Source organism: Mytilus trossulus, chromosome 10 (assembly GCF_036588685.1).
Source record: "Mytilus trossulus isolate FHL-02 chromosome 10, PNRI_Mtr1.1.1.hap1, whole genome shotgun sequence".
Classification (NCBI taxonomy): Eukaryota; Metazoa; Mollusca; class Bivalvia; order Mytilida; family Mytilidae; genus Mytilus; species Mytilus trossulus.
The window spans coordinates 13,464,886-13,477,996 of NC_086382.1; the positions used below are offsets into that span (position 1 = coordinate 13,464,886).

At 32.2% G+C, this 13,111-nt stretch overlaps 4 non-coding genes across 4 annotated transcripts; all 4 read right to left on the bottom strand.

The window, feature by feature from the left end:
- Positions 1-260: 260 nt before the first annotated feature.
- On the bottom strand, positions 261-333 carry Trnaf-gaa (transfer RNA phenylalanine (anticodon GAA)). The gene has a single exon. It is a non-coding gene; the product is annotated as a tRNA-Phe (tRNA).
- A 620-nt stretch (positions 334-953) lies between these two features.
- Trnaf-gaa (transfer RNA phenylalanine (anticodon GAA)) lies at positions 954-1,026 on the bottom strand. The gene has a single exon. It is a non-coding gene; the product is annotated as a tRNA-Phe (tRNA).
- A 620-nt stretch (positions 1,027-1,646) lies between these two features.
- Positions 1,647-1,719, bottom strand: Trnaf-gaa (transfer RNA phenylalanine (anticodon GAA)). The gene has a single exon. It is a non-coding gene; the product is annotated as a tRNA-Phe (tRNA).
- A 620-nt stretch (positions 1,720-2,339) lies between these two features.
- Trnaf-gaa (transfer RNA phenylalanine (anticodon GAA)) lies at positions 2,340-2,412 on the bottom strand. The gene has a single exon. It is a non-coding gene; the product is annotated as a tRNA-Phe (tRNA).
- Between the last annotated feature and the right edge of the window lie 10,699 nt (positions 2,413-13,111).

A 13,111-nucleotide genomic window follows, 5' to 3' on the forward strand; every position in this document is an offset into this window, starting at 1 on the left:
GTGATTGACTTGACATCATAAAGAATCATCGCCAACGTTACCAAGTTAGATTAACGAACAGCGGTTGATCATTATAAAGACATCACCGTTCAGCTGGTAAATGTGTGTTTTCTTCTCTCGTATCATGTGCACTGTTTCTGCAATCTGACATGCCATTAGTATAGTTACACCTAGTCATTCTATGGAGAAAAGTTTCTTTGGATTATCTTGCAAAAGTGGTGAGTAGCAAAAAATATCCTGCCAGCCGCCGGATTGTTCCGTGCCGGAACCCGGGATTGAACCGGGGGCCTTTAGATCTTCAGTCTAACGCTCTCCCAACTGAGCTATTCCGGCTGACATGGATTGTTCGGCAATTAGGTGCATTTATAGCAACTGAGCTGTTAGACCAATGATATAATTACATGAAACTGAAAGTGCATATGTGCATGTGCAAATTAAGAAAATTATTTTCTGGTGTTGAAAATTGTATGGATGGCTGAGGAATAAATTTAGAAATAGTTATAGATACCAGTATAGTTTCAAACACGTGTTTGTTCTTAGAATATTTATCATTCATTTCTATGTGAAAAAGTCCGTGTATATTAACATTAAGATTTTAGCTTTAATAAAAGAAAGGGAAAACAAAAGACGTTTTCTTCTTCCAAGAAGAGAAGAAAACAGTTAGTCTTTCGTCGACGTTATCTGTCAACATCCGTGATTGACTTGACATCATAAAGAATCATCGCCAACGTTACCAAGTTAGATTAACGAACAGCGGTTGATCATTATAAAGACATCACCGTTCAGCTGGTAAATGTGTGTTTTCTTCTCTCGTATCATGTGCACTGTTTCTGCAATCTGACATGCCATTAGTATAGTTACACCTAGTCATTCTATGGAGAAAAGTTTCTTTGGATTATCTTGCAAAAGTGGTGAGTAGCAAAAAATATCCTGCCAGCCGCCGGATTGTTCCGTGCCGGAACCCGGGATTGAACCGGGGGCCTTTAGATCTTCAGTCTAACGCTCTCCCAACTGAGCTATTCCGGCTGACATGGATTGTTCGGCAATTAGGTGCATTTATAGCAACTGAGCTGTTAGACCAATGATATAATTACATGAAACTGAAAGTGCATATGTGCATGTGCAAATTAAGAAAATTATTTTCTGGTGTTGAAAATTGTATGGATGGCTGAGGAATAAATTTAGAAATAGTTATAGATACCAGTATAGTTTCAAACACGTGTTTGTTCTTAGAATATTTATCATTCATTTCTATGTGAAAAAGTCCGTGTATATTAACATTAAGATTTTAGCTTTAATAAAAGAAAGGGAAAACAAAAGACGTTTTCTTCTTCCAAGAAGAGAAGAAAACAGTTAGTCTTTCGTCGACGTTATCTGTCAACATCCGTGATTGACATGACATCATAAAGAATCATCGCCAACGTTACCAAGTTAGATTAACGAACAGCGGTTGATCATTATAAAGACATCACCGTTCAGCTGGTAAATGTGTGTTTTCTTCTCTCGTATCATGTGCACTGTTTCTGCAATCTGACATGCCATTAGTATAGTTACATCTAGTCATTCTATGGAGAAAAGTTTCTTTGGATTATCTTGCAAAAGTGGTGAGTAGCAAAAAATATCCTGCCAGCCGCCGGATTGTTCCGTGCCGGAACCCGGGATTGAACCGGGGGCCTTTAGATCTTCAGTCTAACGCTCTCCCAACTGAGCTATTCCGGCTGACATGGATTGTTCGGCAATTAGGTGCATTTATAGCAACTGAGCTGTTAGACCAATGATATAATTACATGAAACTGAAAGTGCATATGTGCATGTGCAAATTAAGAAAATTATTTTCTGGTGTTGAAAATTGTATGGATGGCTGAGGAATAAATTTAGAAATAGTTATAGATACCAGTATAGTTTCAAACACGTGTTTGTTCTTAGAATATTTATCATTCATTTCTATGTGAAAAAGTCCGTGTATATTAACATTAAGATTTTAGCTTTAATAAAAGAAAGGGAAAACAAAAGACGTTTTCTTCTTCCAAGAAGAGAAGAAAACAGTTAGTCTTTCGTCGACGTTATCTGTCAACATCCGTGATTGACTTGACATCATAAAGAATCATCGCCAACGTTACCAAGTTAGATTAACGAACAGCGGTTGATCATTATAAAGACATCACCGTTCAGCTGGTAAATGTGTGTTTTCTTCTCTCGTATCATGTGCACTGTTTCTGCAATCTGACATGCCATTAGTATAGTTACACCTAGTCATTCTATGGAGAAAAGTTTCTTTGGATTATCTTGCAAAAGTGGTGAGTAGCAAAAAATATCCTGCCAGCCGCCGGATTGTTCCGTGCCGGAACCCGGGATTGAACCGGGGGCCTTTAGATCTTCAGTCTAACGCTCTCCCAACTGAGCTATTCCGGCTGACATGGATTGTTCGGCAATTAGGTGCATTTATAGCAACTGAGCTGTTAGACCAATGATATAATTACATGAAACTGAAAGTGCATATGTGCATGTGCAAATTAAGAAAATTATTTTCTGGTGTTGAAAATTGTATGGATGGCTGAGGAATAAATTTAGAAATAGTTATAGATACCAGTATAGTTTCAAACACGTGTTTGTTCTTAGAATATTTATCATTCATTTCTATGTGAAAAAGTCCGTGTATATTAACATTAAGATTTTAGCTTTAATAAAAGAAAGGGAAAACAAAAGACGTTTTCTTCTTCCAAGAAGAGAAGAAAACAGTTAGTCTTTCGTCGACGTTATCTGTCAACATCCGTGATTGACTTGACATCATAAAGAATCATCGCCAACGTTACCAAGTTAGATTAACGAACAGCGGTTGATCATTATAAAGACATCACCGTTCAGCTGGTAAATGTGTGTTTTCTTCTCTCGTATCATGTGCACTGTTTCTGCAATCTGACATGCCATTAGTATAGTTACATCTAGTCATTCTATGGAGAAAAGTTTCTTTGGATTATCTTGCAAAAGTGGTGAGTAGCAAAAAATATCCTGCCAGCCGCCGGATTGTTCCGTGCCGGAACCCGGGATTGAACCGGGGGCCTTTAGATCTTCAGTCTAACGCTCTTTTTTTTTTTATCTTTATTATATTCACAATTCATATATACAACATATCACAGTTTCAATTACACAAATATAAAAACATTTTCATTATTTATTGTCCTTTCTCTGAAAATGAATCATATTTGCAAAATTATCTATATTGCGTGAAATATTTTTCACGAACATAATTATCTGATTAATATCAACTTTCGTATACTCATCTATCATTTTCTATGGAAGAACATCATATCCCTATATTTATATTCAATCTCATTCTAATCTATCATTCAGCTCATACATTCAAATTATAAAAGCCTACACCGAATACAATGAAAAATTAAAGAGTTTTAGTGTTTGTACAGTACTGTATCATTGTCCTACATTTGACGAAAATTGATACAATCGAAATAAAAGATCGCAAAGGGCTGGTCTCCATTCCACCATGCAAATTAATTCAAAAGTATTAAATATTAAGTCAATTATCAGCAATAATAAGACAAGCAAACAAAATCACAATCCAATTATCATAATTCAGCAAAAACATTTTTTCCCATTTTCTCACAGAAACATACACACTCTCAATACAAAAACAAATTATAAAATACTTAAACAAATTTTACAGTTTTTTATTTCCACAAGCCACGTTTTCAATCTCCAGTATTCCTTGACGGACTGCATCAGTCATCAGTTGTGTTTGTCTAACATCTTTAAAATCCTCGGTTACAACTTTGTTCAATAACCGGTATTCTCGTTCCCCGCGATTGACAGTTTCAACACTTTTATGGCCTATATGATATAATATCAGAAGTCCTCTATGCGTTTTTCCAATCAATATGTCCATACCACTTCGGTTTTGTTTTAAAACAATTTTATATATAAATCTACTAGCTTGTACAGTTTTATTACGTTCTTTCAATTTATCACATGTTGACGGAGTAGATACACTATCACTATTAATCGTTTGACTAATTGTACACATTGATTCATCTACGGTGCATTTATTCTTTTCAATTCTCCCAACAGATACACTATGTTTATTTTTATTTACATTGTTTACACTTTCACTTGTTAAACAGGTTGGTGACATAGACAATTCATTACCTGTATCGATAGACAGTTCTATATTTGGATTCTCTATAATATCAATGTTACCTGTAGTAGCGGAGGCCAAAGACGGGTCATCTTCAAAATCCATTATATCTAAGGTATTTGTCGATACCTTTTCACTCGTTATTTGAATTATTTCAGATGGAAGATCTGAACAAATCACATTTGTATTATTCTCAATATTTACATTGTCATTGTTATATTCTTTCATTCGTTTCTTATTACGATTGACGGTAGAATTTGATTTTCTTTTACTCTTAGTACTATCTTCATTTGTGAAAACTATAGAAACACGGGCTCTGTCATTCTCACCGTGAACAGTAAATGTGATATTACGAAATTGTTCGCATGCATTTTCTATAGTACTCATCAGTAGAGCTGGAAGTCTCTCCATTATAATTATAATTAAAAACAGTTATACAATTCACCCTCGGGTAGCCTCTTTCAATCCAACAATATTTACAACATTTCAAACAGTTAATAAAGACGGGTTTTTCAATATCAATGAAAAGAACTTACTTCTAAAACAAGTTAGAATGTTAATAATCCATATTTTAGCTTGGTAATCCGAGCAATAACTTATAATAGAGTATAATTTTCACAGTACTCAAAAACAACGTCCTGTCATATAAAGGTCCACTCGACTTTTTAACCCGGGATTGAACCGGGGGCCTTTAGATCTTCAGTCTAACGCTCTCCCAACTGAGCTATTCCGGCTGACATGGATTGTTCGGCAATTAGGTGCATTTATAGCAACTGAGCTGTTAGACCAATGATATAATTACATGAAACTGAAAGTGCATATGTGCATGTGCAAATTAAGAAAATTATTTTCTGGTGTTGAAAATTGTATGGATGGCTGAGGAATAAATTTAGAAATAGTTATAGATACCAGTATAGTTTCAAACACGTGTTTGTTCTTAGAATATTTATCATTCATTTCTATGTGAAAAAGTCCGTGTATATTAACATTAAGATTTTAGCTTTAATAAAAGAAAGGGAAAACAAAAGACGTTTTCTTCTTCCAAGAAGAGAAGAAAACAGTTAGTCTTTCGTCGACGTTATCTGTCAACATCCGTGATTGACTTGACATCATAAAGAATCATCGCCAACGTTACCAAGTTAGATTAACGAACAGCGGTTGATCATTATAAAGACATCACCGTTCAGCTGGTAAATGTGTGTTTTCTTCTCTCGTATCATGTGCACTGTTTCTGCAATCTGACATGCCATTAGTATAGTTACACCTAGTCATTCTATGGAGAAAAGTTTCTTTGGATTATCTTGCAAAAGTGGTGAGTAGCAAAAATACTTTGTAACACTACACTCAATATGACCTCTGCCATACCTTTTTTTGCGTACTTTTTTTTTCCCAATCTCTAATCAAAATCTACATTACTGTTTATTTAATTAAGGTACTTTTATGGGAAAAATCATAGAAATTCTCATTTTTGCGAAGATAAGTATATCAAATGGAAAATTTTGCTATGTTTATTAACTTAATAATAAAAGTTGCGTTTTCGTTAGAGATTAAATTTCTTTCGTAAACACAGCCGGTTGTGAAGGGACTATTTTGTCACCGTAATTACCATTTTTTACTATTTTACATTAATTTTATATTAATTTCTACCTATAATTGCAATTACTATTATGTTCTGTAATGTCTGTAATAGTACAGATTCCCGGAGACATCATTTTAGATATTTACCCTGCCACGTTGTTTTTTTTTGTCGCCGAAAAAACAACATGGTGCTTGTTTTGTTTTGTTCAGTGAAGTTTGATGTAACCCCATGTTTTCTGACATGAGCCCACCCTGAAGAAGATGGAGCAAAGACAAAAATGTATTATGCAGAAAATGTAAATCAGTATCAGCCATTTGATAAGCAGAATAATTATTGGCAGGGCTTAGCATCAGGTATCAAAGCCAAAGGGTCATCAAATAATGTGTGTGTGTGTGTGTGGGGGGGTAATGTACTCTGAACCACAATACTTATAACAACAACAATTGTTCACCTGTAAAAACCAACCTGCTAGCCACTATTTGGTCTTAAACAAAAAAAAACCACATCCATAAGTGGACTTCAGCAGCTGGCCTCTACATAGTTCAAATAATTATGACTCCTACAAAGGCTATTATATTTTTTCTTTGACGCCTTACTTCGACATAAGGCGTCAAAGAAAAAAAATATAATAGCCTTTCAAGACGTCATAATTATTTGATATATTTATAAATCAAGATATATGTCACATGTAGGTTGTCACTTACTTTAAAAGTTTACAATTTTATATTTTGATATAACTTCTCCACATTCATACCTACACAATTAAGTCCTTATAACTATGATGTCATGCAAGTATATTTTTATTTTTTTACTGTCAGGATGAAGATTTTTTTATAATTATTTTGACTACATTCAATACTCATAGATTTATTTTAACATCAGCTAGTGGGCCCCCACTTATAAGAATTTCTGAATCTGCCACTGATTATCATATTTGTATTTAAAGTCTCACCAGTTCCATGTTGACCAGTTTGTCCATTTCAGCAGGGGATGCAAGTACAACCGACAAAACAGAGGAATTTAAGTAAAAGTACTTGCATATCATTCTGTTAAATTCTAGCAAGGACTAGAGAGTGAAGTGTTTAGAAAACTACAAATTAAATATGATAGTAAAAAATTGTAAAATGATAGAAGGTCATGATGCATAACTAATCAATACTTATATCTTTCCTAGATTCACCATAGTTTGATTTAAAACCAATCTTTTTCTGTTAGGTACAAATGTGTTAGTTTTCCATACAGTTTTGCAAACAAATGCACACAAAGAAAGGATAGATAGGAACATAGGCTCATACAAACAGCTGGTGAAAGTTTTGCCTATTTATTTGAATCTGTTTTTTTTTATTATTCATTTCAAAGATAGAAATCATAGTTATGTATAAAAAAGAATATGTGGTATGATTGCCAATGAGACCAATATCCACAAAAGACAAAAATTACACAGACTATATTTTATAGGTCACATTACGGCCTTCAACAATGAGATGTAGTTTAAATATTCCCTGAATTTTTACAAACGCCAAATGATACCATGATGGATTGCTTGATTGTAAGCTGTCAATATAATGAACACACTGAAATTATTGACACTTTAAGTTCTAGACAATCAAACAAATAATATTTGAATAAGTACAAATGTGTTCTTTATACTGAACATGAAAAATTATAAATATTTTATAAACTCTTGTTGAAAGTTTACGACTTAAACAGATATGTGGTTATAATTCTCATTAGAGCTAATTTCCTAATGCTTGTAAAATAAGACTTTGGTAGACTTGCCTGCAATGTAGCTCAAGCATTGTAATTAAGATTGACATCTGCAAACAATATAGATAGGAATAGTTATTTAAACTTGTATATTATATTTCAATTTAATTGATTGTAATCCCAATAACAATTGTACAATATACAAACAAAACAAGCAAGCTAACAAAATTGTTACTCTACATACATTATGAAATTATCTCTAACTACTGCTTCTATAATTTTCTTTCATTTTAGCAGTTTTGACAACTTTATGCCAAAAGATGACTTAAAGGGGCATCTGGAGTAAAAAGACAGACTACTGAGTATAACATGAAATTAATTATATCAATCAAATTATAAAATATTTGACAATTTTATTTTCAATTAAAGTTTAACACAAATGTTTAAGACTGATTAACTTCTCTAAAGTAGTGCATTACATAATGTCAAAGTTTTCTTCACAAAATTCATAATGCTACAAAGTACTGAAGTTTTAAATAGTTTGTAAATGTTGTGCTTTTCATATACATCTGCTGTGGCATTACTCTATTTACATGCAAACACAGGATCATACAAATCATACATAGTAAACATTGTAAAAAGATGTTCATACATGTACAGTGTATGTAGAAATTGAGTCAACATCTAGCTATACATATGCCATTCATTTTCTATAGGAGGAATTAAACACTTTTAAAAATACTATCTTTATTTTTAAGTTACCATTCATCTAAATTGCAGTTCTTCAAATGACCATGAGTACAGTTGTAAATTGTTAATGAAAGAAGAGGAAGAAGTGGATGGACAGGAAACAATTATGCATATATGTTGAATGTAACAATTGGATTTTTTTTTAAATTATGCCAATTTATTAAGATTAGACCTGATTTGCATATACATGATGAAGATAAATACACCATAAAAATATTTAATTTTGCTTTATTCTTTTGCAGGAAACCAAGTATGAAATTGAGAGGGTTTCAGTATTTCTATCATATTATAGTATTCATTTATACTTGGGATTGGTATACAACTATACAAACAACTGATCAAGCACAAGCCACCATTTGTTACTTTGTAACTCACTAATTGCTTTATCTTTTGTTTTTGCTTCAATTTACTCATTTGGCCCTATGTTGCTTCTAGCCTCTTTTTTTTTGCTTAAAGATAAAATGTATGCTCTATAATAACAAAGTTCATTATATATAAGTCTGTAAATAAGGGAAATACACTTGTTGTATGTTGGTTCGAATCCAACTGCAGACGAACACATGTAAGCTTTGTAACTCACTAATTGCTTTATCTTTTGTTTTTGCTTCAATTTACATATTTGGGCCTATGTTGCTTCTAGCTTTTTTTTTTGCTTGAAGATAAAATTTATGCTCTATAATAACAAAGTTCATTATATATAAGTCTGTAAATAAGGGAAATACACTTGTTGTATGTTGGTTCGAATCCAACTGCAGACGAACAAATGTAAGCTAGTTAAGCTTATGAAAGCATTTTTTTATTTTTATCATTTTACAAAATAGCAATGATTTTTAGGATAATAGTTTCTTTACTAATAATTGGAAAAATAACTTGTATATATTTTCCTATAGACTTTTGGTTTTTTATTTCAAATAAATAAAGGAACACAATTCATTTAATTGGCATTTATGAAAAAAAAAATAGAAAATAAAATATAATACATATATATTCATGATATTGATATTAAAGAATGCTTTCACATTTTGCTTTTCACCTCTTATAGTGTTGAAATCACTATGATTTTCTACATATTGGTGTTGGTGTTAAGTTGGTGTTTAAACTACCAGATAATATACCAAAATGGACACATTTTTATCCTGTAAAAGTTACTCTCCATCTGGATGAGATAGTAACACAGACTTTTTTGTAGATTTTTATACAAAATGCATATGATAGAAAAACAAAATCATGTACCATCTGTTTAGCATAAATTAAAATGCACAGAAACTGCAAAGTCTTATAAACTTACAGTTTGGTTAACACATTTTATAAAAAGGCTGTAACTTATTTGTTTTCAGTAAACAATTACTGTAGTGGTAGCCATAATTTGCCACCTTTTACAATTATGAGTAGACTAATATTGCCATCTTATAGTAAACAGGGAAGACTTTTAACTGCAGAAACTGAAATTGAAATACAAAATGGTTCATATTTATTGGTTCTTAACCTGATTTTGAAGACTGTTCCTAAACTTTTAAGTTCTTGTTACTCCTCAGGTTCATACATGTAGTTCATATGCATACCATAGACAGGAAGCTTGAGATTGATTTTGGTCCCTATGGTTTAGGAATTAGGGGCCGAAAAGGGGTTTAAATAATCATTTTTATTTGTTTTTGCATAATAAAAATTTATAAAATTTAAACATAAGCTTCATGACCCTAAAAGAAAGGTTGAGATTGATTATAGGGGGTTTGGTCCAAACGGTTTTTGAAAAAGGGTCCAGAAAGGAGCTCAAATACATCTTTTAAGCAGTTGATTTTGGTTTTGGCTCAATCACTTTAGAAAAAGTAAATAGAAATCTATGAAATTTAAAGGCAAGGTTTATGACCACAAAAGGAAGGTTGGGATTGATTTGGGGGTTTTGGTCTCAAAGATTAGGAATTATATAGGGGCAAAAAAGGGCCATAAATAAGCAACAGTTTATGAATAAGGGACCAAAAGGGTCCAAAATTAAACTTTGATCTAAAATTGAAATATATTTGCTTAATTTGATATGCTGAATCTAACTGTGTAATTAGATTATTTATTTTTTTAAATTTTGGTCCTGTTTTCAAACTGGTCTACATTAAGGTCCAAAATTAAACTTAGTTTGAGTTTATCAAAAAATAATTTCTTTGGGTTTTCTGATATGCCAAACCTAAACATGTACTTAGATTTTCGATTATGGGCCCAGTTTTCAAACTCGTCTAAATCGAGGTCCAAAATTTAAAAAAAATTGAATATATGGATATACATTGAAGACTAAAAGGTTCAAAATGGAACTTTATTAGATTTCTTCAAAAACTGAATTATTGGGGTTATTTCATATGCTGAATCTAACAATGTATTTTGATTTTGGATGTTGGACATGTACAATAATAGGTAAATTTCCAATTCAATTTAAGACCACATTCATTCTGTGTCAGAAACCTGTTTTGTGTCAACTATTTATTCACAATCCAAATTTAGAGCTATATCAAGCTTGAATGTTGTGTCAATACTTGCCCAACTGTTCAGGATTGGACATCTGGGGTCTTATACAGTTGTTCCCTGCAGAGCATATGGTTAAAGTTATACTTATTTTATTATTTTAGCTCCTTAGTCTAGTTTGTACAAATTTCTAAATGTTTAGGATTAAGATGACTTTCAAATTTGCAGCAATATTAATTTGAGTCAAATAAGGGTCTTTTATGCCCCTACTCCTTTGAGATATTGAATAAAGTGTTGACATTGAAACTGCTGGATTGACATAAATGGCATACCATGTATATCCCTTATCTTAATAAAAACCAGAAATTAAAAAGATCTTCTTTTTTTTTAATTATATTTTCAGATCACAATTATGTTAACCTGATCATAGAAACATGAGAAGCATTACAAACCTGCATAGATTATACACACAAATGGAATAGACTCTCACTTTAAAAGAACTTACAAACAAGACTTAAGAACTCATAAAAAAATGATTCATATTTCAATGAGTGAATTGGAGTGATTCTAATTGCACATCCAAATTTTATTAATTGCTGTTTTGAAAATTTTGTATGTCTTCTTAAATCTATCATGAACATATTGTTGTTAGCAATTAAAATAGAAATAAAGAATACATTTTATCAGTTTTAGCCAAGTAGTATGGAAATTTGAATGTCCTTCACATTGTTTACATTTTTAAAACTTCCCAAAAAGCCTTTTGCTTTATACTACTCATAACTTCAGTAATGTACAGATAAAACTGATTTAACTTTTTACCTAAGATTTGAGATTAAAGCATATGAATTCAAGGAAATAATTGGTATGAGTCAATTGGACAGCATTCCAAATCACAAAAATCTGAATAAAATACTTCAGTTACAAATAAAGATCTGCCATCAACAAAAAGAAAGCAGTAATAACAGTTGTCTTCCAAATAAATTATAATGGGTTAAATGCATCTCACACTGGATACATGTACATCATGTCTGTGCATGATTAAATGGTTGTATTGATGCATGAGAAAGTTCAGTATTATTACCTCTTACAATGACAATTATTTCATGACCCCACACAATGAACTTGCAGAGGGGGCTAATGTTTTTGACCCATGCATTTGTCTGTCTGACATTCCTGGTCTTCAACAACTTGTCATCACAACTCCTCTGAAAACACACTTGTAAGAGAACTTCATATAATTTTATAAATGTGCATATCAACAGGAAAGTGTGATTCAATTCTTTTTCTAGAAGTTATTCCCCTTTTAACTTATTGGCCTCAATTATACTTCTACAATATAGTTTTTCATTGCAAATTCTATGAAACCTCACAAGAGAATCTTATTAAGCTTTGTAGACAACAAGGACATACTAGGTAGATGTTTGTCCAGTGACAGTGACAAATGGGGTATGTGAATGTGCTGACAATGGTTTTTGAATTTATTCTGAATTCAATATGGCATGTAAAATGTTTAACTAGATGATAAATTTAAGCTGATGTAGATTCCAGGTTTTGTTGGCTTACTGAATAAAAAATATGAGATGTGTTTGTTGCTAGTGAGACATTATTTTTTTTAGCAGTGATAATGGATCCAGAATTTTTTTCAACTTGAAATAATAACAATTGATTATAAACAGTACATACATTCATCACTGGTTTAGTGCACATAACGCCAATATCAATTATTGATAAAGCCAAGAGTATCAGGACATAATTTGGGTGTAACATCTACCAAGGTATCTGCTAGCTTAAAACCCAGTCCCCAATCATGTATATTAAATAATAGACATTGGTTAATGTGCAGTAAAAGTCAAGATTATATGATACATTAGAGAAGTGTTATACTGCAAGATTCAGAATTTGAAAGAATTATTCTATATACATGTAGGTGTCTATGTACTTTAGAATGCTTGCACAAGAATAGGCTTCATGGAAGCAAAGCAATATATTTTTCTCATTTGATAGCAGGAATTTTTATAAGGTAAGGTACAACCCCACCAAGCTATGAGAGGCTTTCCCTCTAACAAAGGGTTGTGCTGTTTAATATACAGGTATCACAGAGGTTTGTTAATATTTGCCATGTACCTTTTTTAATGGAAGTTTAATGGATTCCTAATGGTAAGGATTCATTGGACCATAAAAAGGAATATGTTTGCTTGCCCTTACCCTTAGCCTACCTACCCAGAAAATAGCTGCCTAATAAAAATCTTTTTATTGTCCTGATTTGAAGAAGTTTCTTTTTTTAATCAGATAGGCAGGAAGACTAATAAACAGCTGATACTTCAATTTCTTTTTTGTTGAAAAAAGGAAATGTCTACCTACCCACTGTCTCAGCCATTGAATGTAGGGTTCGGGCAAACCAACAAATCTTTAAGTGTGGCCTTTTAGCAATGTTTTGTAATACCTAGCACTTTATTCCAGAAATCCCAATCTTAGAT